Raw genomic sequence first — 27,923 nt, 5'->3', positions numbered from 1 at the left:
TGTCGTCAATGGAGAGAGCCCCTCCCACGCTCCTGGGCAGGAGGGTTAAATCTTGGCACACCACTTTAGAAAGGTTGCCGACCCCTGGGTTAGAGGGTCTCATAGTAAAGAGGCCCTACATAGAGAGAGGCCAATTTTATGCTATTTTTAATATTGCTTATGCAGTAACTAAAATGGCTATTTTGCATCTTAAAAGAAGGCTAAGAAACCAAAAACAACTAGAGAAAAATACATCATCAAAACAGGAAAGCTACCAGGGCAGGTTAAAAAAGAAACTTCAAAGTTATTTTACATAACAGATGGCTGTGTAACAGAAAACAGCTGATATTTCAACCCTGAAGGGTTTCCCAGTATTGGAAGAAAAATAAGATCTAGCATATATGAATACGCTCAGCAGTGGAGTTTCATAAAAGAGCATGAACAGATATGGATAGGGATTTATATGTATATCCATAAATGTTTATCACCTTTGGGTTGATGAAAATTGTGATCGTTCTCATCTGCTGCAGTCCATGGCATTCCTTCCTTCGCAGTCCTCCATCAGTTTCCCTCTCTCTCATAGGAAGTTCAAACATTTCCTCCTCCACTTCAAGACTCTACACAACTCCAACTGTGAGTACATCTGTACTCTTCTTTCTTGATACTCCCACCTTCACTCCCCCTTCACCTGCCTATTAATCTTGCTCACCACTTTCCATTCCAACTTTCCTCCCTTTAATGGAGTCACTGCCCTCCTGCCCTAGAATGCAAAACAAGCTCATTCTCTATTCGCATATCTCTGTAAACCTCTTGTTTTCCAGTAAGCTAACCAGGGAAAACACATCTCAGTGAGAAAGGTTGTGCCACATTTGTCATAACCTTTTCTGCCCATGTAAGGCACTTTATGTAAATTGTATTGACTATATATTCCAGGGGGATTGATTGGGGCTTCCTTTAGTTGTATTTATTATAATTTAAGTAGCATTCCAGTGCCCCACTCCAGTATTCTCTGATCTAGAGTTCAGGATATGGATTTGTTGACCTGGGTCCAGTTTTCCTAAATATATATATATATATATTTGTTCAGTCCACAGTGTGTCAATGATCTTGCCTTTCCCTGTAGGAGATCACTGAAGTTAGTGGTCTCATTCTGGAGCATGGGCACGATCCTCTAGAAGACATTTCTCCATTTTTCAAATTGGTACAATTCAGAATAGCTGGCATCCCCCATTCCAGAGAGATGTGAAATACCTGGGGTTCTGCAAGTTAGGATAGAAGTGTAACCTTGGCAGGTTCAGGCATTCTGTAAGACAAATACCTCAGGCTCAGAATCCTTTCCACTTCCTTTCTGAGCAACACTTTTGCACTGGGCTTCCAGTGGAGTGTCAGCATTGTAAAACGGGTATAACACAATGGAGACTCAGGCCCACAGATTCTAGGCTGAGAACAATTTTGTATGGTTTGTTCCATGCTGGTTGTTTTTTTTCCTATTCTCATTTCACCACCTCACCCTGTTATTTTTCTTTTTATGTATTTGGTTAAAATCTGCTCTTAATGGGAAGCTGGATGGAAACAAAGTTTTAGTTGTATTTAAAACATGCAGCTGTGTTTTTAAGGTCTTCACTCACTAGTGCTGGCTTTCCTAGAAATACTAAATACTAATGCATGGGACACAACCAGTATTTTGTGAACAGAGAAAATACATTATATAGTGTCACAGTGCCCCTCCCCCCAGGCTTTGAATATGAATATGCATACCTTGAAAACTCATTAGGCAAAATGCATCACGTAACATCACTTTTAAAATTAAAATCTGCTGAATGTGTATATTCTGTTTTATGCATATATCATTCTTGTACATGAAGTTAGAAATATGAAGTGTAAACCTGTTTTATTAATCTAATGAAAAGCCATTAGTTGTACGCAAGGAAACTTTATGCCCGGATGCTCAAGACAGTGCTCTGTAAATTGGTTTGTTGTTCCCGTAAGCCCAAACTGTAGTTGGACTTACAAAGACAGGTGACCGTGGCGCCTGCTGCTGTAAACCATCTTGAATATGGTATTTTTCCATGGGGATTGGGAGATAACACAAATGATTCCTGCCCTGAGCAAAGTCTATTTAAGGAATAGAAAGCAATCGCTCTTTTGTCTTCAGCTGACTTTTGAAATTGACTTCCCACTTTAAGAGGACACACATGAAGAAACCTTAAAACAGAATGCTCTAAAGAACTCTAAAAAGCTGTAGAAACAGGCCAGAGAAAAAGATCAACTCCGTCTTGAAGAATTTTATCAGGAATGAGGACAAGGGTGCGAAATTTCTCTTACGGTACAGCAAATTGCATAGTTTATTTCGAAATTTGGCACTGTCTACACAGCGCTAATTTTGAAATAAATCATTATTTCAGCATCTTTCTTGATCCTTGTGCCGGAATAGGACTCCCATTATTTCAAATGTATTTTCAAATAATGGGCATGCTGTTAAGACGCACAGAAAGCTACTTTGAGATAACAGACGATATCTCGAAATAGTGCCGCTGTGTAGATGTACCCTTAATGTATTAGAATTAGCTGGCATGTTTTGTATATTTTGGCTTAGCAACTTGCTTTGAACTGTCTGTTTTCACTTGCAATCACTTAAATTGTACTTTTTATACTTAATAAAAACTCTTTTGTTTATTATCAAACCCAGTGTACATAATTGTTATCTGGGGGGGAAGAGAGAGTAACCACTGTGTATATTTCTCTTTAATTGATAAAGAAAACAGACATCTCATGAGCTTTCTCTATGTAAAACTTTTATACAGTGTAAGACTGATTTATTTAGGGTTTGAGTCCTTTCTGGGGTCATGTTCCTGGTGCCCTATAGCTGAGCCCTCTCAGAGCTGAACTGGTTCGATGTGTGTGTTGCTCCACTGGGGGAGGGGGGGGGGGAAGCTTTTACCCCAACTCTGTGTCTTGGCTGTAGAAGACCAGAGCTTCTAGCTTTGCAGGACAAGGTGGTTGGGTGCCCCAAAAGGCAGGTAGGTGGGCTCAGTGGCATGATCAGCATACCAGGTAACAGCTTCAAGGGACGTCTGTGATTGAACCCTTTACATATCGGTCTGAGGGATTTTTAATTTGTTTACCTAAACACTGAGTAAAGAACCAAGATCCACTCAAACTACAAAATTCAGATCAATTGTAATTAGAATTACACTTACAAGAACTGACCCTCTAGGTATATTATAATTCCCATTAGACCTCTGGTGCATGCCCTAAGTTCCACTCATCTCAAAGGTTCTTTAAACTAAAAAGTAGGTCTATGAAATTGCCATTAAGAAACATGGGAAAGCAGGAGCAAGTCTGGGTGGCTGTGGAGGTGACTGAGAGAAAGCAGCAGGGGATGATGGTAAAAAAAGGACTGGAGGAGAGCAAAGAGCACCCGTGGGTGGGTAGCATTAGTGGAGAGAGGAAAGGTGAGCAGTAGAGATTTGGAAGAAGAACAATCTGGGACAAAAATACCTATGGGAAGGAGAAAATGAAGCTCATATTGTAAGTTACAAGTGCCACAGTTTCTTGGTCTCAGTTTCCCACCTTGCAGAATGAAAGTGCAATAGAAGGCCCTTTAACACACTATTCCCTCTCTCCCTCCACTGCACTGCCAAGATCAATGAAGTCCTGTGGTGCAGGGCTGCGTTCAGGTACCTTTGCCTCCATCTCTGGTAATGGTTAAGCGAGGCCTCTGTCACTTGTTTCTTGCTGCTGCCTGTAGCTGTGATGTTGTGTTTTGTGAGTCTACTGCCTAGCTGCATTCTTAGCAATTTCACTAGGCGGTATGGAATCTCTTTGCCTTGGCACCCTCTGAATTGTCTTCCACCAGAACACTGTTCCCACACCTGCCCCCTAGACCTGGTCATCAGTGATGTCAGCTACACATCTCTGAGCAGAAACAAAGAATCTAAGCAGCTCTCTTTAAATACTGGAGGACGAGGATCAAGCAGCAGCTAGAACTTTTAAACAGAGTTCAACTGTCTGACCTACTCCTGCTGTCCCCACACCCACCCAATAATCACTAGCATTTATTCCACTACACATTGCTCAGAGAGTGAAGTTAAATGTTAGGGCGATACTCTCAGGTAGTTCTGCTGTCCTTTAGTCATTCAGTAAAGATAAAACACGTTATTACTGCTGTATCAAGCCTTAAGTGACTTTTAACCCCAAACAAAACAAAAAAAAGCGCTCGCTTTGGCAAAACATGTGTAAGTCTATGGCTCACCTTGGCAAAGTAGGTGTATCTATGCAAACATGGTCTGCTCTGGAGGTCTTTCCAGCAGTTTATCACTAGATGGCAGAAGAGAGCTCCCTCAGATCACTAATTTACAGATGACCAGCAGGCTCAAGGAAACCCACCCATGTTGCTGTTCTTGAGGAGTGTGTGTACAACAGCCAACCTTTTTCTTCTCCCCACCTCCCAAAAAATAAACCCCTAAAGAAACTGGGACAAAAACTGAATGAAAATATAGCTTAAATTGGCTGCCCCTTGAGCCCGTGGTGGTAGAATATCATAGTTTTACAACTATAAATGCTATAGGCCCAGGAAATTAAGATCCCACTAACATCGTTTACAGTCTGCCCATTACCTTGTTCCTTTACCTTAGCCTGTCCTATTCAATATCCATTGGCATGACCCACAGTTATCACTCTACATACACTGAACTGGTGAGGCACCACACATCAGGTTTAACCTACCTTCAGTCCATATTCCTACTATTTCTGAACCCAGTATATTCCATATACTTCCTGAAACAGACAACACCTGTGAACTTCCTTGAATGCTCAGTCAATATATAGTTGCCTCTTGCTGTCCATCTGATTTCACAAGTATTGTGTCAGCTGACCACATACATACAAAATCCAATGTAGGGATGTCATGTGGTTTTGTGATGCTGGGGAATTTTGTCTCCAAGCCTGCACCACATGTAATTTGCACGTGCAACAGTTCCAAACAGGACACGAGAAATGGGCCAAATCTCTCCATATAAAACATTTTTTCCTGTCATCGTGTTGATCTGCGTTCTGCTACCCACCTCCACCCTCAGCCGCGCAGCCTCCCTGCTCCCCGGGGCCTCGCCACAGAAGCCCTGACCACATGACCACTTTCTGAAATTGGGGGACAGTGGCTCTGTTCCTGTGTACCCCCTGGAACAGCATTCACCTGCGTCTTGAGCCTGCCCCCAGCCTGCCTGGCCCGTACACCTGCACTTTGCTCTGTGTGGCCTGGGCCCAGCTACAGCACTGGGGGACCACGCTGCAGATCTCCCGCCCCCCCCCCCCCCCCCCCCCCCGGGCGAGCAGCCCTGGCACGTGCTGGTGACCGAGGGCCTCCTGGCTCAGGCGCACTCTCCTGGGCCTGCCATAAGCTGGGCAGTTCTTGGCCACACTGCACACCCTGCCCTTTGGGGACAGCACAATTACGTTGCACCCTGGTTGCTTCCCCGTCTCTCCGGAGCAACTGCTCGGCGCTCTCAGCTCCTGGGGCTCACCATCGAGCAAAGCTCACACAGTCCCTGGGAACTCGCTTGCAAGCTGGAAGGGCATGTCTGGAGAGCTGCCACCCTGCAAAGATGGGCAGTAACCAGGTGTAGAGAGCAGGGAATTCTCTCCCTACCTGGCCACTCGCACATAACCCAGCCCCTTCCCCTTGCTAGTGAGCCGGGTGCCCAGGAGCACATGGACCAAAGGGGATTCGTTTGGAGTTGGGCCCCGTTTTACTAATGGTATTGGGTTTTCATTTACACATGAGGCCCACAAGCCCATAGAGCATAGCCCTTCTGGATAAGTCACTTCCCGTAGACCCATGCTAGCTGCCTGGAGAGGCTCCGAACTCTGCACACGAACGAACTATTTTATTGGCAGATGGGGCAGGAGTGGGAAGGGGGGAATAGCTGGTGATTGAAGGGCATGTGCGTGTGAAATGGGTCGAGAGTGTACAGATAGAGGGGCCTGTGGAGCCCATACACATAAAGGGAGCATGATGGCACTCAAATGTGGAGCCCTCCCCGGCTTCGGATGACACAACTGATGTGCTCTGTGGGATGCCTCGGGGGACCTGGGTCCTGGGCAGGCTCCCTGAAGTCTCCTGGCTCTCAGCATCCTCCTCTTCCTCCTCTGTGTCAGGGACAGGGTTCTTTGCCCCGGGGTCGATCACCACCCAGGGGGCATGGACTGCGTGAGCCCCTAAGATGTGGTCCAGGGCCTCATAATGAGGACAGGCCTCTGGGTCGGCTCCTGGCTGGGAGGCCCTGGAGTACGCCTGCCGCAGGTCCTTTATTTTGCAGCGGACCTGCTCCCGGGTCCGCATGTGGCCTCTGGTGGCCAGGCTAGCAGCCATGCGGCTGTAGATGGCTGCGTTCCTGTGCCTAGTGCGGAAATCGTGGACATTGGAGGCCTCCCCCAAAACCTCGATGAGGTCCACGAGCTCTGCACTAGACCAGGCGGGCGCCCACCTCTTGCAACCCCGGGCAGACTTCTGTGAGCCGTCAGCCTGGTCCTGGGAAGAGGCAGAGGGCTGGGTGGCAGTGGGTGACTGGCTCATGCTGTGCCAGGTGCAGGGTCTGCTGGCTGGGTGCTGGCAGGCTTGCAACTGGCACAAGCACTGTAGTCAGACCGTGGCCCTTTAAGGGCTCTGGGGCCGGGAGGGGGGCAGAAGAGTTTCCCTGGTTTGGCCCAGAGTGGCCATCAGGGCAACCTGGGAAGGGCTAGCCTCCAGCTAATTCGAATTAAGTGGCTACTCAGCCCTTTATTCGAACTACTTAATTCGAACTAGGCATTACTCCTCGTAGAATGAGGCATCGCTATTTCAAATTAAATTCGAAATAGCGGTTTGCATGTATAGCCCCTATTAAAGTTAATTCGTACTAATGGCTGTTAGTTTGAATTAACTTTGTAGTGTAGACATACCCTTAGAGACTAATGAAAAATCTAGACGGTATTATGAGCTTTTGTGGGCACAACCCACTTCATTTGTGCCTGAAGTTCAGAATGAGGACTGTTCATTTCTTACAAAATACTAAACACAGTTGCTCTTCTGGTCCCTAATACGCCCATTGATGTTCAGAGATCCCCTTTCTAGACAGGCTATCCGGAACAAAAGAACATGGAAATATTTCCTCAGAGTTCTATACTAGAGAAACCTCTGGCATAATATGTGGTGCCAGATAGAGAATCAGATCACGTTTATGCCACAATCTAAAGTGTTTACATCTGGCTTTGACCTATTGCAGAAATGGTGACTATCCCGGAAGTTAAATTGTGGAGTCAAAGTTCTCCAAACTTCCAAGGTGTTTAGATTAATAGTCCAACACATACTGGGGAACCGTGCACAAGCTCAGGTATGGGTTAAACTCAGACCATATTTGCCTGAAGCATGGATTTGGAAACCACACCCATAGCTAGAGACCCACACCCGGATCTGCCAACACAAACAAAACAGCAGACCGTGCAAGCTGTGCTGCCTTTATTTAATGCAGCAATAAACCCAATTTTTTGTATTTACTTTTCTGAACAAAGATTGGATCAAGCTCTGCGCATCCAATGAAATCAAATCAATCTGCATACCTGCTAAGCAAGTTGAATTTGGCAAAAGTGATTTGCCTAAGTTATCTGAAGAGTCAATATCATATATGAACTATACAGCGTCCATTAGACAACTGTAATAAATACTGTGATGAAAACTGTCTTCTGTCACTGGTGGTGAGGCTGACAATACTCTGTCATTTACTGCAGTGGTGTGAGGGAATAAGAAGTATATTATCCCTCTGGGTTACTATAGATTTTTAAGTAGTGTTTTAGTTTGCAAATGGTACATTCCAGATGCTGTTTTACTACCTCTGTACCATCACTATTACTGTATGGAATCAGGAATTTCCTGTACTAAGAAGTTTTATAAATAGCACTACCACCTACTACTAAAGGACGTTCCAAACACTGTGATCTCTGATCTTTTGACTTAGACTGATGCTAATCCACATAATTTAATGGGGTTGATATCAGGCCTTGTCTATCCTGGAGGATTACTTTGCACTGAGTTGATTTACTCTGTTTGGTGCACTATATATAAGCCTTATTAATAGTGTGCTTACTGGATGGCTGTGCCCTCTTTCAGTCTGCATCATTGTGTACACTGGGTGGTAGCTTGCTGTGAACGAAGCTTGTAGCATTTTGGGAGGGTATTCCATGGTGTTTTGCTTTGCTGTTGAGCAGTATTGATTTGGGGATTTTTCTCACTATGCATTGCGGGATGCATAGCGGAAGCCAGTGGAATTGGGGGGATTGGAGGAGGGGGTCAATCCCACCCTGGGATTCACACATTGGGGGGGGGGGGCCACAAGGCCCAGGGCATTCTGGAAGACCAGCACGGGGGAGGGGGCAGCCTGGGGGACTAGCAGGGGTGTGTGTCTGGTGTCGGCAGCAGGGATTGGGCCCACCCCTGTATTCACCAGTGGCAGGAAGCGAAGCAGCCCAGCTCCAGCCTGCTTTGCTCTGCCATCTCCCAGCTGGGTCACTCACTTCACTGTGACATCAGGAAGTGGAGCGACCCAGCTGGGAGATGGCAGAGCAAAGGAGGTGGAGAGCTGGGGCTGGAGCAGGGATGGGAAGATGCAGGGTAGGGTAGGGCTTGGGGTGCACGGGGATTGTTCCATGCCTCCACATCCCCTACGGATCTGCCCCACAGCAGATTATGTGGCTGCAGCCCCAGCTCTTCCAGCACCAGTACCAGGGAAGAAAGAAGATTATGAGGAAGAAGACAATGACACTGAGCAGATGCTACTACAGGGTTCCCTGGAGCATCTTCACACAGAGACTGGAGACAGTCTCTCAACTCAGCCTCTTAATGCTTTTCGAGATCAGTGCTGAATATCCCTGAAACTGGAGTGGCCACCTGCCGACATGCTGTGCCTGTACCTTCTGAGAACAGGATTGTGAGCCATGCAGTCTGGATTATGGGAGGTAGATGTGGCATGTTGTGGCATTACTAATGTCTTGTTTCTGTACCTCTTTATACCTATGTCAAAACCTCTGATTGATGCAGAGTTTATAATTCTTCTGTGTGAAATGCATTGCCAGCACTGTCTGACTGAAATTGAATTGTTTTTATTATTATACTACAATTTATTCAATATCACCCAGAAATAATCTGGCAATTAAAACAGAAATGAGCCAAAGCTTTAAAATGACTCCCTTTGTGCAGGGCAGGGCAGAATGCACTAATGGTGACAGCGGGTCCAGAATGGGAGCTCCAAATCACCAGTTAGCACACTTCTTTTTCTTAGGCCTGCTGGTGTCAAGTGTTGGAGCTGGGTTATTAGTGCATCAGATGGCTCAGAAAAACTGAGCTCTCAAACAAAATTGTCCTCTCTGCCCTGAGCTTGGGCAGAGAGGAGTAGAGGGTGGACTCTTGGAGGGTGCCTGGAGGACACAGCAAAGAACATATTCTGGTATTCCCAGTGACCTGTATTATCCAGGGGCTGCAGACCATGACTGAGTCCTGATTGAGGACACTGGATTGTCTGTGCATGCTAGCAGCATGTGCTCCAGGACAGCAATATCTCAGTCTTTAGATTCTGCTTTATTTCTCCTGCAGAACTACCAACAGTGCAGAGAAAAATAGATGGGATTCTGCACTGATTGTTTGAAGCTTTAACTGCTCTCAGGCTTTCTCTAGGTATGCCTGTGAAAAGCTCTGAAGAGCTATCCTTTCCTATTCTAGAAGTAAACTTTTGTTCTGTGTGAATTTGTGTTACAGGACATTTATACCTCAGTTTTAGTAGCTTTAAGGGCATGCAATGCCCATGTCCACCTCATGTAAACAGAGAATACTAACCAAACTTGTTTCTTTGTAACCACAGTCTCAGTGGAGTGGAATTTTGCCCAACTGAATGTTTTCAATACAGTAGACTTCCGAAAATCCGGAACCTATGGGACCTAGGTGGTGCCGGATTATCAGATATGCCGGACTATCAGGAGGTACTATAAACTGGTTATATATACTGTATACATTATATACTGTATATAAATTGTTCTTAACCCTTTTATTGTACATACTGTATACAGTATACTGTAATGTTTTAGGTTTTTAAGCCTTTTTTACACTTTTTGCTCAGTTTAGCTGCTGTCGCTGTTACCTTGTGACTCATTTTTTGCTGAAGCTCACTCCCTAGGCTCTTGCCATTTTGATGCCGGACTATCAGGCGTGCTGGACTATTGGATGCTGGACTATTGGAGTATTACTGTATTTGTATATGCCCCAGGAGAGGTGTTAAAGGGACACTGGGTAGAGACTGGACCATGTTGCTGACTGTCTTTTAGAGTAGGTGAAGTTTGTTTGAGGTGGTGGTGGGGACAGGAGAGAGATTCAGTAGGCATCACAGATGTGGGAAGTAGAAAGAAAAATTGATGGATATCTGCATTCCTTGGTGAGAGCTTGGAAACAGTCAATAGGGCTGTAGCATGAGACAGAAACCAATTGGTTGGCTGGTCAAGCTGCTACTTTGAAAATGTATAGGGTGCTGAACAAACAAGGAGGCTAGGGTGACCCAAGATAGATGCTTACATGCCAAGATCGTCTCCATAGCATGTGCCTCCTCACTCCCAGCCTGTCTCTCTGGCTAGGAATCAGGCTTGCTTCCTACATGGCTGCCCTCGGGGTCTTGAGTCCCAAAGAGAGCCTGGCTTCCCAGAGATAGCTTTTCATTGACCTTCACATGCTCCTCTTCCTTTGCTGCTCATCCTGGGGAGGAGGCTGGCTGAGCAGCAGATTCCAAAACCTTCTTGGGTTTGGTAATGATGTAATTGCTCAAAATCCTGTTTAGTTTCATTCCTTAAAAAAAAAAAAAAAAAAAAAGACAAGCCTCACTTCCACAGCCAGAGGCTCCCTCCCTTTTAATGTAGGCTCTGCTGAGCTGTTTGCTCTTTGTCCTGCACTAGTCAGTGTCTGGGAAGTCAGTGACCCCTAGCAGACAGCTGACTAGCAATGTCTGCAAACACATCTTTATTGTGGTGGTATGAGCCTGCTGCACTGACCCTTCCACCCAGATGGCAAGGAGATTAAGGATCTCTGCCTGGCTCTAGGTGGCTGCTTGAAACGTGTTGTAAAGCTTCTGAAGCAATAGTGCTGTAATGCCAGTATACATGAACCCAGGAACAAATGAGCTAATGGTGGCCCTGCACCAGTTTTTACTTGTGGGAAGGAACATCTGTTCCACTTGAACACAGAACCATAGAGAACACACAGGTAAACAGGTCAGTAATAGGCACTCGCAAAGCAGAACTGGGAGTAAGGGAAGACAGCAGGCTGAATTTTGTTCCCTTTATTACACACACTGCTTAAGTGAATGAGGAAGGCTGCTAAAATAACTCCTTTGCAATCTCCCAAATGGATGAACCGGTACTGAAAGATGTGTTTTACTTAATATGTTTAGGCACGTCTATGTTCCTTGCGCATATTTTATGAGCTTCTTGCTTATTACATGATGTACTCATATTTTAATCCCCATCAATGAAAAGTCTGATCCATGAGATTAAACAAGTCCTGTAGTCAGGAGGACCCAGAAATTATAGGGAATAAATCTTCACTGGCAGGAAAATGGAGTAGATGACCTAACAGTTCTTCTCCATTTCTAATTTATATGTGTGTGTGTGTCACCAGGGGAGCACTCATGCCTCCAGCTGGTCACTCTGGGTACGTCTACACTACAGAGAAGATTGAAGCTGCTGCTGTCGATCTTCCAGGGTTCGAATTAATGAGTCTAGTGAAGACACGCTAATTCCAACTGAGATGGGAACTCCGGTTGATGCTGATAGTCCTGCTTCCACGAGGAGTAAGGGCAGTTGAAGGGAGAGTGTTTTCCAGGGAAGGCACACCTGCCGCCCATGCCTAAGTCTGGTCTACACTTAAAACTTAGATCAACGCAGCTACAGCTATGGGTTCAAAATATCTGCCCCTTCGGTGATGTAGCTACTGACCTAACCTGCAGTGTAGACACAGGTTGGTTGACAAATCAATGATTCCATCAACCTAGCTACCATTGCTTGAGGAAGTCGAGTTCCTTCAGCAACAGAAAAAACCCTTCCATCACTATAGTCTGAGTTAATGCTATAGGGTGACATTAACATAGCTAGGGTGTTAGAATTATGTGTCTGAGCCTTGGGAAAAAAGGCTGTTTTTTCTGGGGTCTAGCTAGTGCTTAGGGATAAAAAGCCATCAGGATGGATATACCAATATACAGAAAGTGAAGTATTTTCCTATAAGCTCAGCCTTTTCCTCTGTTGGATATGCCACTGTGATAGTTAAGGTTTGGTTTACAAGACGTAAGCACATGCTTAACTTTGAGAAGTATGAGTAGGCCTATTCAGATTCATTGGATGTTATGTTCACATTGCTTACTCATCATCTTTGTAGGATCAGGGTGTTGACCTGCAATGTCCTGGGGATATGCACAGTGACCTGTGTGTTCTGTAAAGTGCCCAGTACATATCTGGGTTTTGTAAAAACCATCAGCCACAATGATTCTGTGATTTAGTTCATTTCACATCTCCTGTCCTCAGTCAGATTAACAGGAGATTGATAAAGTTCATCTTAAATTTCACATGTGTGCACCTGGGGCACAGGAGAATTTTTAAATCAATCATGGGGAATACCGTAATTGGCCAAACTGTGCAGGAACTAGTGATTTGGAAAACCAGAAGTTGAGTATTTTTTTCTCTTCAGAATTTTATATCTAGGAACTCCCAATCTACAGAGGCCTGCAAATCCATGGATATCCAAGGCTCATTTTTGCAGCTTTGGATGCAGATGCAAATTTTATATCTAATACCCTGCAAATTTGCAGATATCCACAGGTATCCAAGGCTAATTTTTGTGGATACAGAGGTGGATATGGATACACATTTTTGCATCTGCGCAACGGTCCACAGATATATTTAATCAATGAGGGAAGTTGTCTTTGATTGTTTTATTCCTGCCATAAATTACAAAAACATTTTTAAACGGAATAGTAGTTTCTGCCCCCACCCCGTTCACAGCCATTAGATACTTCAGCATTTCAGAAAAAAAAAAAAAAGAATTACATATTGACTTTATTTTATTAACTAGAACAGGTTGACAAAAATTGTACATTTTAAGAAAATTCAAAAGTGTTTTTATTTCCAATTTAAAAAAAAATCCTCTTATTATTATATGTGGATGGGCAGCAGGGTTTTGTTGGCGCAAAAAGAGCCAGTCGAAAAAAGCACAGGTGTTTTGGTGGTTATTCTGTAAATATCAATCAGAGCTTTCTTTCGAGAGAGCGTCCATGCAGTCTGGACGCTCTTTTGTGCAAAAGCGCATTGCTTTTTTGATGCACTTTTGCAGTGTGGACATGCTCTGGTGCAAGAAGTTTTTGCAGAAGATCTCTTTGGCAAAAAGCTTCTTGCACAAGAAGCCTGTAGTGTAGACATGGCCTGTAGTAAATATATATACACAAAACAAACAAAAGGTGGGAGGGAAAATGGAAGGAGAGACAGTTAGAAAATGGTTATTTTTCCTCAGAAAACTGTGACTTTTCATTAAAAAGAACCCCCTGAAAACCAAAAGTTTTGGTCTGTAAAATGCTGTAAACCAAATGTTTTCAGCCAAAAGTGGCCCCAAATTCAAACATTTTCAGTTTTCAAGTTTTCAGTCTCTGAAGAAATATTTTTAAAATGCCTTGAAAGCCAAATATTCTATCAGGAAAAAAAAAAGATGGGAAAGAAAATATTCAACCAGTCCTGTCACAGAGAAGTAAAAGCAGTTGCCAAGACCTCACAGCAGAGGTTCCAGGAAGTAAAAGTAGGTCCCTGAGTCATAGTTCAATGTCCTTTTACTGGACAACCCACTGCCTCTCAGTTCTTGCCTCCCGTTTCTGACCAGCTCTATACATGATAGAATGGTGAGGGTTGGCATAGTTGCAGGAGTGTAAGGGAAACGAAACTGCTGTTTTGTGTTCTGGACAAATTTCTATGGGGAAAAAAAGAGAACAGAAATTGAACATAAAATTTTTGATTCTGACTGTGTATGTATCACTCTTTTACACATTCCTAGGGTCAGAAGACAGATGACCCCAGTGGATCATGAAGGGCCCGTGTAAAATTTCTTCCCCCTGAGTGTACAGTATATGTCCACATGTCAGCCCACTGACACATCAGTCACCGGATACCAGGATAGGTAAGTAAGACAGCTGTCTCCACACCCTGCCTCTCCTTTAGAGTAGTGTTTGTCTGAATGGCCCTACCCTCAGAAGACATGGCCCATAGGCATGTACAATCAGTGGATCAAAAGCATGACTGACACAGTAATTATGACATTGCCTCAAGCAATGCTGAGTCACAGTACCCCTTCTCCAACTTACAGCTGGGCCACAGCCACCATGGGCCCTGGGGCAAAATGTGGGGGGTCTGGTTTGGTGCCCTGGAAAGGCTGGGGCTGAGGATGAAAGGGGTGGGACCAAGAGAAGTCAGCCCTTAGTGCCACCCAAAATAGCAGCATACTCCACCCTCAGCGCTCGAAGGCTGGGAGCTCCGAGCCCTTTTGAATCTCTAGGCACCAGAGCAATTGCTCCTTTTGCTCCCCCGTCCCCGCCTTTGCCAGGCCTGTCAACTAAGCAATGTTACAAGCACAGCTAAGTCTGGAGAAGAAAAGACTGAGGGTTCATGAAAACAATTTTCAAGTACATAAAAGACAGTTTCAAGGAGGATGGTGAAAAAATATTCTCCTTGGGATAGGACAAGAAGCCTGGGCTTAATTTGCCTCACAGGGTGGTTAGGTTGCACATTAGGAAAAATTTCCTAACTGTCAAGGGAGTTGAGCACTGGAACAAATTGCTTAGGAGTTATGGGCAGGGGTGGAGGGGTGGCACAAGGTTATTATTGGGCAGGAGGGTTGTGGTACTGCTACTCTTACTACTGGGCTGTCACCGGTGGTGGCGGCACTGCCTTCAGAGCTGAGCAGCTGGAGAGTGGTGGCTGCAGGCTGGGACCCCATCTCTGAAGGCAGAGCCACCACGACAGCAGCAGCACAGAAGTAAGAATGGCATGGTACGATATTCGCACCCTTACTTCTGTGCTGCTGCTTGCAGAGCTGGGCCATCAGCGAGCAGCCACCACTATCTGGCCACCCAGTTCTGAAAGCAGCACCGCAGAGGAAAGGGTGGCAAGTATCATATTGCCATCTTTATTTCTGTGCCGCAGCTGGCAGCCTGCTACCTTCAGATTTGGGTAATAGCCACCAAACGCTAGTCGCTCAGCTCTGAAGTCAATGCAGAAGTAAGGGTAGCAGTACTATAACCCCCCTAAAATAATCTAGTAATACCCTCCTTGCAACTCTCTTTTGGGCCAGGACCCCCAGTTTCAGAAACATTGGTCCCCCTCTCCCATCTGAAGTCTGAACAGTATAGAGTAAAAGCACACTAAAGATCAGATGTCATGGTTTGTGACATGTTTTTCATGGCCATGAATTTAGTAGGACCCTAATCCTGCCACATTAATTATAGCCCTATCCACTGCTAATGCTTGGTCTGGTTATAACAATCCAGGATCACCATTGTAATGTGGTATGGTGAACGGAGCATAAGATTAGGAGCTGGTAATGTCTGATCTGTACCACTAACTCTTTGTGTGGCCTTGGACAAATCAATTAACCACAGTGTATGTCAGTTTCCCTGACTGTAATATGGAGATAATAGTTCTTACTTACCTCTCTCAAATAGATGTTGAAAAGACTAATGCATTTATGTTTGCACTGTGCTTTAAAAAAAGAAAGAGCTTTACAAGTGCTATGTGTGATTAAAATCCAGCTGTTTATCAGGCTTGTGGGTGAACATGTTGGATTGGTCGTCCTTTGTAAGATAGAAAGAACAGAGCAAATCCTGCTGAGCTCTCTAGAAGCAGCATAACAATCAGGAGATCACTGCAACATGTTCAGTAGAGAACCTCCAAGCTGCAGGGATGTATTTTAAAACAACCACACAACTGGGCTATTCCTTGCCATTGCCTGCAGTATTATTGCTGTTAACACTGCATTGGCACGCTGAGCCCTCGGCTGAAATCAATGCTTCTTTGCACTAGGAACTTTGGTGATACATAGCAAGAGACGGTCCTTGCCCCAAAGTGTTGGCAATCTAATTACACGAGGCAAACAAAGGGTGGGAGGGGAAAGGACTTGCCCAGGTCTCACAGTGGGTCAGTCACTGGGCTGGGAATAGAATCCCAGCATTGTGGGTCCTAGCTGAGTACCTGAACCCTCTCAGTATAGAGCCACAGACCTGATCACTGACAGGGCGGATGCAGATGAATAGGAGAGCTCTTTTGGTATGTCAGTAATGGCAGGGAGAGGGAGGTTGATGAATGATCAAAAAGGACCACAAGGAATTTCCCTGGGAAACTTTTTAATGTGACGGGAACCCCTGCGGAGGATGGTGTGTGTACCATTGCCCATGCCCCCAGTAGAGAGGCAGACCTGGGTTTTACGGAGACGATAATTTCGCTTGCTGCCACCATTAGACCCTAAAAACCAAACCAACAAGGGATTATTGAGCCACACTAGTCTGTCCTCTCTGCACTTCGGTGCCTGGTTGTAAAAATTTCATACGGTGGGAAAACACCATCTTGTCGTATGTGGCAAACCGCATGCAGAAGAGGAGGAGATGGAGAGGCTTTTGGGGGCTGATCTTGAAAGGATGTTAGGGGCTCCTCCACAGGAATAAGACCTTCAAATCTGCTTAGACTCATAGACTCATGGACTTTAAGGTCAGAAGGGACCATTTTGATCATCTAATCTGACCCCCTGCACAATGCAAGCCACAGAATCTCACCCACCCACTGTTAGAATAATCTTGCTTGGCAAGAGCTGGCTGTGAAGAAGGCCAACACCTTGCCAGACTGGGCCCTTACTTTGGAGGTAGGGTTGCCAGGTGTCTGGTATTCACCCGAACTGTCCGGTATTTTCGCCTCCTATCCGGTAAAAAAATTCAGAAAATACCAGACACCTGAGATGTCCTGTATTTTCTGATTTTTTTTCCCTGGTCAGGAGTCAAAAATACCGGGCACCTGGCAACCCTACAAACACTCAGTGCACAGCTTCCTCCCTCCTGCCCCCAACACCCGCAGCCCCTCGACCCCAGCCCCCATGTTTTCCTGGTTCCGCAAGGGTGCCAGCACAAAATGGCTGCCGGCAAAAAGACCAAGGGGAAGCAATGACTCCCCTGGGCCTTAGTGCTCAACCGTTCCCCTAGAATCATAGAATAATAGGACTGGAAGGGACCTCGAGAGGTCATCGAGTCCAGCCCCCCGCCCTCAAGGCAGGACCAAGCTCTGTCTACACCATCCCTGACAGATGTCTATCTAACCTGTTCCTATCCTTGCACTCTTAAAGGGGACATGCTGTTTTAATGCTATTTTATTTATTTATTTATTGCTTAATAAGTCTTGGAGTCCTTTTTTTTTTTGCTCAACAACTTTGGTCTCCCCCTCTTTTTTTTTTTAACAGAATTTTTTCCTGCTGTTTTTTTGGGGGAGCAGGGGGCAGGTGTTTGGTATTTTTGTTACAACCATCTGGCAACCCTATCTGGAGGAATAACTTGAGGGGAAATGTAAGAGCTACCAGTGTGGTAGAAACTCTAATGAAAAGTAAACTATAAATAAAACAAAAAGAGGGAGTCACTTTCCGTAAGCCTTTCCCTGGGTACAGATGTTAACAGTTAAGATTCCTGCAGTCAGGAACTGGGAGCTGGAAAGTTAACAAATACAAGAGCTTCCTGATGCCTGAAGTCAGGCTGCTGCAAACAATGCTCACTAGGCTGAGCAGACTCCGCTAAGGCACTTTTATTGCAGTTGGATTGATTTCAAGCTCGGTTGTGTGATTAATCACTCTTTTAAAAAAAGAAAGTTCAAAACAGTTCCCAGCAAACTGGGGTAGCAGAGAATTCCAGGGGCACCAGGAGCTTGGAGCTCAGTTCCGTTTTCACATGGCGCTTTATTAGGTTCAGTATGATGCAGCCTCCTTCAGACAAGAGTATCCCAAGAAGCCCTGTAGCATAACCCCCTGATCCTGCATCCCTTCCACACCCAACTCTCCCAGTGAGGGCGAAGTCTAGTCAGGGCTTTTCCTTCTCCTCCCCCATCTATTTTTTTATGCAATTAGCTTCCAGGGAGAGCAAGGACTATAGCTGTAGGGAAATTCCTTGCACCCCTGTGCCTTTGCCTTTCACACATTTTGTGCAGAGACCAGACCCAATGTGGTCCACCATTTAATAGGAAAATCAATGCTATCAGAGGAAAGGAGAAAACAAAAGGTAAAAGCCTGGTGGAAAATAGTTATTTCAGCTTACAGGCACTGCAGAGGAGGAGGCTTTTGCTCCTGCAAAGTGACAGAGGGAAGACCAGGGCCAGGACTGAGAGCAGAGAAGGTAAAGAGTCAGTACATTTCCCCTGTGTACTGGGAAGAATGGAGCTGTGAAAACAAGTATCCACAAGATAAAAAATAACAAGCAAGAGGCCCACTAAAAACATGAGATGTGGATAGGTTATGGGCCACTTGAGTATAGTGCTGGCTCATGGACATGTGACCTTATCAAGTACCATTAATACATACCCACAATATCGTCAGGTGCTCTGCATTACTCAGTGTACAATATGGGCCAAACCCTTAATTTCACAGGTAGTCTCACAGGTGGTGCTCACGTAAGCCAGGGGAGTAGGATTCAGCACTGTATCTGACAGCCAAAAGACAGCACAGGACCTAGTGATGTATTTGTCTTGTGTCATTATTTCCATTCTACTTTTCTTTACACTGGAAAAGAAAGCAGCTATTGTTTGCTGAAAGAGCAAGCATATAAACATGACAAGATGTGCTGAACAAATGGAAAATATCCTAGGTAGTCAGCAAACCCGGGTTGCAGGCAGCATGACCTTCTCTTCTGCAATTTTCACTCAAAGGACAACAAAATAGATGCAGGCGCCTCTTTTGGCCCTTTGTGACATAATAAACATCCCACGGGGGTCTTGCCACCCAGGGACACTACTCAAGTACACAGCTCACCACAGTGAAATCCATGGTTACACATACATGAGGAACGAAGTTATACATGTAAGTGAAAGAAAGAGAGGACTGTATGTGGTTGGCTTTTGGCAGGGTTGGGATTCTGATATTTATCTCATCTATCTCACAGCTAAAAACCAGACTGGTTAACTATCTAGCTGTGCACATTGCTGGCTTATGGTAACACCCATTATCAAAGCTGTCTCCCTCATCCTCCATTCTCTTCTTGCTCTTGATTTTACTCACCTTGCACCTTAGGACCTGGTTCTGAAAACATTTATGCACTTACTTAACTTTATTGCAGTCACTGTGAGATGTGTTAAACTCAATGGGACAACTCACAGCATGTAAAATAAATAAATCCCGTGGAGAAGTGTTTGCAGGATCAGGGCATTATGATAAACACTCCTTCATTTTTTTGTTCATACAGCCTAGCACAATGGTCCCCAATTTTGACTGGAGTCTCTCCAGATACTACTTTAGTACCTTATTGCTCTCCTTCTGCTCCTTCCTTAAAACTCTCCTTTGCCATGATGCCAACAAAAAATTAAAATGGTTAGGCAGTGGACCACTATTAGTGTACTGTCTTATTATTTGCTTGTATTCCAAAATCTGTTGTAACCACCTCTTGCCTTGCACTTAAAGGCTACGTCTAGACTGGCATGATTTTACGCAAATGCTTTTAACGGAAAAGTTTTTCTGTTAAAAGCATTTGCGAAAAAGAGCGACTAGATTGGCACGTACACTTTTCCGCAAATGCACTTTTTGCGGAAAAGCGTCCATGCCAATCTAGATGCAGTTTTGCACAAGCAAGTGGCAATCGGGGCTTTTTTGCACAAAACAATACCGCGTTGTCTACACTGGCCCTCTTGCACAAAAGCATTTGCGTAAGAGGGTTTTTGCCCGAGCGGGAGCAGCATAGCATTTCCGCAAGAACACTGACAATCTTACATGAGATCGTCAGTGTTCTTGCAGAAATTCAAGCAGCCAGTGTAGACAGCTTGCCAGTCTAGACGCAGCCAAAGGGTATAGCTACACTGGGGAGTTATTTGGAAATAACAAGGTGAACGTCCACCCTACCAAGCCTGTTATTTTGAAATAAGAACTCCTGCTTGTGAAGAGGAATAAACTCATTTAGAAATAGTTATGTGGGAGTTCTTATTTCAAATAACATATTTCAAAATAACCTGGTAGTGGGGAGACAGCCCTAGATTGTAAACTCTTTGGGGGGAAGGGCTATCTTTTTGCTCTGTTCGTTCAGCACCTAGTGTAGCACTCGCAGGCGGAATTGAACTTGGAACCTCCAGAGCTTAGTGCATGAGCCTCTACTGCTTGAGCTAAAAGACAACTCACTCTCAGCTAAGGCTGTTAAGCAAACTCATCTTTCTGTCTGTAAGTGGCTTAAGCGCCACTACAGCAGTGGTCACCAACCAGTCGATCGTGATCGTGATCGTGATCGACTGGTCGATTGTGGAGGCCCTGACAGTCGATCTTGATGCAGTCAATATTCCCAGCCCTCCCCCCCACAATGAGGAGCCCATGCTGCTGCTACAGCCTCCTGCCCCTCGCAAAATTGGAGTCGGCACCAGCTTCCTGAGGGGGAGGGGTTCCCAGGTTCTGCATCAGATCTGGCTTGTTAGGAAGCGTGCTGCTCCTCCCCTTTCCACTGTAGTGTGCATACTTCCTAATTTTCACTCCCTTCCCCCATGCTTCTGGGAGTCAGGGTCAGGGGGAGGGGGGTAGAAGGCTAACATGGCAGTGGAGGATTCAGACTTTGAGCAGCTAGCTTTCTTCAAGGAGCAGCACATGCACTTCTTCCAGCACTGCCTGTGTTCCTGGAGACCCCTAGATACTGGCTGAGCTCCTCCTGCCCTCTCTCTCCTGGCCAGACACCCGCCAGCACCCTGCACCTGTCCTCTGCCCAGATACTCGCCAGCACTCTGCTCCTGCCCCCTCCCTTCTGGCCAGACACACACCAGCACCCTGTTCCTGCCCCCTCTCTCCTGGCCAGACACCTACCCCCAGCTTGCTCCTGCATCCTACCTCCCACTCAGATTCTTCACCCCCATCCCTATCCTTCTCACTGGCAGCTCTGTCCCGCACACTGGACCCCTCATTTTTGGCCCCACCTCAGAACCTAGGGGGCCCACAAAATCCACTAACCCTTGCACCCCAAAAGATTTAATCTGGCCCGAGATCTTGAATCTCAGTTCTACCTACCCTCACCATGAGGCTGGATTCTTAAGTGCCATTACAATTCTAATTATTATTAATATTACTCTTATACAATCAAAGAATTGTAAGGGACCTCGAGAGGGCATCAAGTCCACTCCCCTGCCTCCAGGGCAGGACCAAGTCTCATCCAGACCATCCCTGATGGATGTCCATCTAACCTGCTCTTAAACATCTCCAATAATGGAGATTCTACAACAGTGGTCACCAATCTGTAGATCAGGATCTACCGGTAGATCTTGGAGTCTCTGACAGGTGATTCTGACTGGTTTAGCTAGGAAGCTATCAAGTGCTGGCACTTCAGTTGCCCCTTCACCATCATGCTACTCCTGCCCTCTGCCTTAGAGCTGCCCCTCTGGGAGCCTCCTGCTCACTGTGCAGGGTGTGGGAAGGAACAGAGGGGGGACACTGATGTCATGGTGTCCCCCACTTCTGTACCCTATCTTCACACACAGAGAGAAGGGGATAGAGGGAGCTTGGCAATGCAAATCTCTGTCACTTGCACACAATGGCTACGTCTACACTGGCATGATTTTCCGAAAATGCTTTTAACGGAAAACTTTTCCGTTAAAAGCATTTTCGGACAAGCACGTCTAGATTGGCAGGATGCTTTTCTGCAAAAGCACTTCTTCTGGAAAAGCGTCCGTGGCTAATCTAGACGCAGTTTTCCGCAAAAAAGCCTCGATCGCCATTTTCGCGATCGGGGCTTTTTTGCGGAAAACAGTACTATGCTGTCTACACTGGCCCTTTTGGGCAAAAGTCTTTCGGAAAAAGACTTTTGCCCGAATGGAAGCAGCATAGTATTTCCAGAAAAGCACTGACAATCTTACATGAGATCGTCAGTGCTTTTCTGGAAATTCAAGCGGCTAGTGTAGACAGCTGACAAGTTTTTCCGCAAAAGCAGATGATTTTGCGGAAAAACTTGCCAGTCTAGACACAGCCAATATGTGTGTGTCTGTTATTCTCACAAACACACACTGTCCTTCACTCTCATCTCCTGACCAAACACATATGTGGGGGGTTGTTGTTATTTCTTTTACTCCTTGCAAAGTGGGTTATTTTTGGTTTTTGACTACTCTGTGCATTTCATAATGTTCATTTCTCTCTTCAGCTTAAATGTAAATCTTTGAGTAGTGAGTTCTAAAATGCCTAACCTGTCATGGCAGGAGTAACCATCCCTGTGGTAATTGCTGCTATTGGAAATGGCTGGCACGTCCCTGCAGCCCCTGAGAAAGGCAGAGCAGGGGGCCTCCACATGCTGTCCTTGCCTGCAGACACCTCTCCTGCAGCTCCCATTGATCAGTAATGGGGAACCTTGGCCAGTAGAAGCTGTTGGGTCAGTGCCTGTAGATGCAGGGCAGCACATGGCACCATGGAGCCATTGCTGTACATGCCAGCTGCTTTCAGGAGAGGTTCAGGGCCAGGGCAGGAGTAAGCCTGCCTTACCCCCACTGCTCCACCACCTGGAAGCCATCTCAGTTAAATGATGCCCAGCCAGAACCTCCTCCTACACCCAATCTCCTGCCCCAGACATGAGTCCCCCTGCACCCATCGCCTTCCTAGAGCTTGCACCCTGAAACCTCTCCTGGACCCTATGATTCTATAACCCTAATCCCCTGCCCTGGGCTAAGACCAGAGCCCCTCCCACACTCTAAAACCCCTTGACCCAAGACCAGAGCCTGCTCACCAACACCCTACCCAGCCTGGTGAAAGTGAATGAGAACGAGGAAGAAGAGGGAAGGAGCAAGCAGTGTGAGGCCTTGGAGAAGGGGTGGAGCAGGGCCAGGGCCTCAGAGAAGAGGAGGGAAAGAAGCAGGGCAAGGGTATCTGGGTTTGAGGTAGATCTTACATCGCACTTACATTGAAAAAGTGATCTTGTGGTTAAAAAGGTTGGCAACCAGTGTTCTACTACCTCCCGTGGCAATTTATTCCAGTGCTTCACCACCCTGGGGGCACATCTACACAGTAGCGTTATTTTGAAATAACAAGGTGAGTGTCTACACAGCAAGCCCGTTATTTCAAAATAACCAGCTTCTTATTTCAGAATAATAAACCCTAATTTCACGAGGAACAACGCCCATTTTGAAATAGTTATTTTGAAATAGGAAGTGTATAGACGGGACAGCTGTGGTTATTTCAAAATAATTGGCCTCCAGGGCTTCTCACAACTCCCTGGTGGCTTGGGGCAGAAGGAAGGCCCTGCCAGCCCTGTGCCATGCTGCACCACCATTGCGTGCAGCAGTGGCTGACCCCAGTGCTCCCACCAAGCCCTCCAGTGCTGCTAGCGAGCCCACAGCCAGCTCGTAAGCCCCTGCCCAGGGGCAGAACAGGAGGGCACTATCCTGGTCTGGTACAGAGATCCTGGATCTCATTGAGGTCTGGGGAGAAGAGGAAAACCTCCAGGATCTGTGCACCAGGTGAAGGAACGCTGATATCTACAGCCAGGTGGCCAACAGGCTGGGCCGCAAGGACCACATGCCATTGGAGCAGGTACACATGAAAGTGGAAGAACTGAGGCAGGCCAGAGAGCGGAGCTCCCACTCTGGAGCAGCATCTCACTTGTGTCCCTATTATGATCAGCTCCACTGCATCCTGGGAGGGGGGGGATCAGTCCCTCCCCGCCTTGTTGTGGACTCTGGGCGGGAGACATCCATCATTAGTCTCCTGGAAGGTGGGCCTATGGGCAAGGAAGAAGAAGAGGAAGTCAAAGCCAGCCAGGTGATAATGCCTGCCAGCCAGGAGATCAGCCTGTCAATGGAGCCGGTACCCCACTCCCGGGTTGTCACCCAGGGTTCAGATGAGGCAGGGAAGGCCCATCAGGTGAGTTGCTTTGCTTTCCCTGCACACATGGCGAGAGGCGGTGGGCGGCGAGGGGCTGCACGCTCCTCGCTCGGCTTTCTCGCCCTGGGGATTGCACAGCAGCCTCTGCACGTGGGTGCATGTGGAGCGCCCATCCAGAGCACACAGAGTGCACATGAAAGGAACCTTGCACTCCTGATCACAGGGTTTCTGGAGAGGCCCCGAGACTGTGGTGGGACACCTTCCCATCACAAGCCACCACTAAGGAGGATGGGGTCATGGACACAACAGCAGTGCTGCACATGGCATGAGGTCATGCCCACGCTCCTGGGATAGCATCTGCTCCCAGGCAAGTGCTGCAAGGCAGAGGACTCCGAGCCCCTGCCATAGGAACCTGCCGGGAGGGAGGAAGAAGAGGGGACCCAGTAACGCCCTTCCAAGCACATGGTGTCTGCCACTCACACACCTCTCCCCCAACACTCTTCCCCCTCTCCCTGTGGGATGCCGCCACTGCTGGACCTGGCATGTTCACAGCATGGAGAGAAGGTGACCCACCTCATCACCCTCTTCCTGCCCGCTAGCTTCTGGTCTGGCTGGCACCTTCCAATGCCTGCTTGTCCCTGGGATGTGGGGATAGGGAAGCTCTCCTGGGACATCTGTGTACCTGCAGGAAGGTGCCCACTGTCTAGGTTACATATAGCCTTGCTCAGAGCACATCGCCGTTGTCTGTCCAAAGACCTTTTGGTGTTGGATCAAAGATGAGGGCTGGGTTTCTGGGATGACTGCTCTTCTCACTTTTCTTCACAGCTGGACCAGTTTCAAGTGAGGCACATGCACCACTTCCGGCACCATCCTCCAAACCCCACAAGACCCGCAGGCGCTGGCAACCCCAGTAAGACCTCGAGAGGGAACACATCACCTGCCTGCAGTCTCTGGAAAGTCAGGAGCAGAGTCTGGATGCTGACCAGGAGCTGTGCCGCACCACCTGTCAAACTTGTAATATTTTTCTAGTGTTATTTATTATGTTAAATACCATAAGAACAAAAGAACGGTCATACTGGGTCAGACCAACGGTCCATCTAGCCCAGTATTCTGTCTGCCGACAGTGGCCAATGCCGGAGGCCCCAGAGGCAGTGAACAGCACAGGAAATCATCAAATGATCTCTTTCCTGTCATCCATTTCCAGCCCCTGATAAACAGAGGCTAGGGAAACCATTCCTACCCATCCTGGCTAATAGCCATTGATGGACCTAACCTCCATGAATTTATCTAGTTCTTTTTTGAACCCTGTTAAAGTCCTGGTCTTCACAACGTCCTGTGGCAAGGAGTTCCCCAGATTGACTGTGTGCTGCATGAAGAAAAACTTCCTTTTATTTGTTTTAACCCTGCTAACTATTAATTTCATTTTGTGAACCCTAGTATTTAAATATATTGGTAACAAGTAAATGACTTTTCCTTATTCACTTTTTCCACAAGAGTCATGAGTTTAAAGATCTCAATCATATCCCCCCTTAGTCTTCTCTTTTCTAAGATGAAAAGTCCCATCTTTTTAATCTCTCTTCATATAGCTCCCATTCCAAACCCTTAATCATTCTTGTTGCCCTTTTCTGAACTTTTCCAGTGCCAGTATATTTTTTTTGAGATGAGGCAAACACATCTGTATGCAATATTCAAGATGTGAGCGTACCATGTTTTATATAGAGGCAATAAGATATTCTCTGTCTTATTCTGTCTCCTTTTTTAATGATTCCTGTCATTCAGTTTGCTCTTTTGACTGCTGCTGCACATTGAGGCTAGGTCTACACTACAGAGGTTTTTTTTCAGAAAAACGGCTGTTTTTCCGAAAAAACTTCACTTACATCCACACTGCAATGGTGTTCTTTTGGGAAAAAAATCGAAAGCCCATGAGCTCCTTGCACAAAATGCACCCGTATGCCACCTGTCCATAGGGCAGGTAATCATACTGGCTACATTGGGTGCAATAAACAGGATAGCCCCCACTCTGCTGTTAGATTTCTGCCTGCATTCTCTCCTACAGATAATTAGATTATAGACAGGGCTTTCATTTAAATTGGGTAATTATGGTTTTGGTTTAGTTTAAAAGTTTTAAAGAATGCCAAGTGTATCTAGCTTCCTTGAAACTCCCTCTCATGAAACTCCCTGTTAGCTGTTCCTTTTTGCTAGTTCCTTGGTCAGTTATTAGCATGCTTTATATTATATAGTCCTGGCCTTCCTGATAGCCTCACCTATCAGGCTAAGGCTTGACCAATGAACAGAGGGTTCTAGATTTCAAATCTTCGTTAAGAAGCTCACAGCTTCCAACTGCCAGCCTCAGCACACGGTCCTTCAAACAAACAGCTCAGCACAGGAATCAATAAACAAACGGACAGATACGAGCTCAGCACACAGTATCTTTCAGACAACCATCAAGTAACCTACAAACACACACACTATAGACAGCCATTTACCCCAAGGGTCCCATAATTGTTCCTCCTTCACCTGGAAACTCCCTCACGAAACTTCCTGTTAGCTGCCCCTCTTCACAAATCCCTCTATGAACACTCTTACTCAGAATTAAAGAGTCCCTAATTTGATTTAATTTATTTTTCAAGTGAATTACATGAAGCCCAAATAAAACTACTTTAATTCTGAATGAGAGTGGTCACATGGATTGGATGCCATTTAACTAATCTACTTCAAATTCACACCTTTAATTAATTTGCATTAATTTTCCTAGCTATCCTCAAGTATACAAACTATTAGTCTCCTGTATAGTCTTCCCTTCATTTGCCTCGGGGTATGTCTACACATCGAAGTTAATTTGAAATAACAGCTGTTATTTCAAATTAATTTTACTAGCGTCTACAAAGACAAACCGCTATTTCGAAATAAATTCGAAATAATGGAGCACTTATTTCAAATTTGGTAAACCTCATTCTACGAGAAATAACGCCAAATTCGAAATAGCTAATTTGAAATAACTGCTGTGTAGACACTTATTTTGAAATAGGGGGGCTCCAGCCTTCCCAGGGTGCCCTGGTGGCCACTCCAGCCTCAAACAAGAACATTCCTCTCCCTCCCTGGAGCCCTTAAAGGGGTTGACTCTGGCCAAAGTGCCTGTGCCAGCTCCAAGCCTGCTGGTCCAGAGCCAGCAGTCACTGCCCCTGACCCAGTGGCCCCAAAACATGAGCCAGCAAGCCACTGGCAGCCAGTCCTCCACCGCTCCCCAGGAGCAGTCTGCCAGCTCCCAGGACTCTGCCAGGGCCTGGAGAAGGTGGGCGCCTTCCTGGTACAGGGTATGTCTACACTACAAAGTTAATTCGAACTAACAGACGTCGAATTAACTTTGATAGGCGCTACACATACAAACCGCTAGTTCGAACTTAATTCGAACTAGCGGAGCACTTAATTCGAACTAGGTAAACATCATTCCACGAGGACTAACGCCTAGTTCGAATTAGCTAGTTCGAATTAAAGGCTGTGTAGCTACTTAATTCGAACTAGTGGGAGGCTAGCCCTCCCCAGCTTTCCCTGGTGGCCACTCTGGGCACCACCAGGGAAACTCTTCTGCCTCCCTCCCGGCCCCGGAGCCCTTAAAGGGGCACAGACTGGCTACGGTGCCTGTGCCAGGTGCAAGCCTGCCAGCACCCAGCCAGCAGACCCTGCACCTGGCACGGCTCGAGCCAGCCACCCGCTGCCACCTAGCCCTCCGCCTCTTCCCGGGACCAGGCTGGCGGCTCCCGGGAGTCTGCCTGGGTCCACAAGAGGCAGGCGCCCACCTGATCTAGTGCGGACCTCATGGACCTCATCCACGACCTCCGCA

At 46.3% G+C, this 27,923-nt stretch overlaps 1 long non-coding RNA gene across 1 annotated transcript; it reads left to right on the top strand.

Moving 5' to 3' along the window:
- Positions 1–478: 478 nt before the first annotated feature.
- Positions 479–25,256, top strand: LOC112543790 (uncharacterized). Its single transcript, XR_003087027.2, has 3 exons — positions 479–612; positions 14,078–14,200; positions 24,908–25,256. It is a non-coding gene; the product is annotated as an uncharacterized LOC112543790 (long non-coding RNA).
- Positions 25,257–27,923: the final 2,667 nt, after the last annotated feature.

The sequence above is a fragment of the Pelodiscus sinensis genome, chromosome 3 (assembly GCF_049634645.1).
Source record: "Pelodiscus sinensis isolate JC-2024 chromosome 3, ASM4963464v1, whole genome shotgun sequence".
NCBI classification, from domain to species: Eukaryota; Metazoa; Chordata; order Testudines; family Trionychidae; genus Pelodiscus; species Pelodiscus sinensis.
This window is presented reverse-complemented; position numbering and strand designations above follow the sequence as displayed.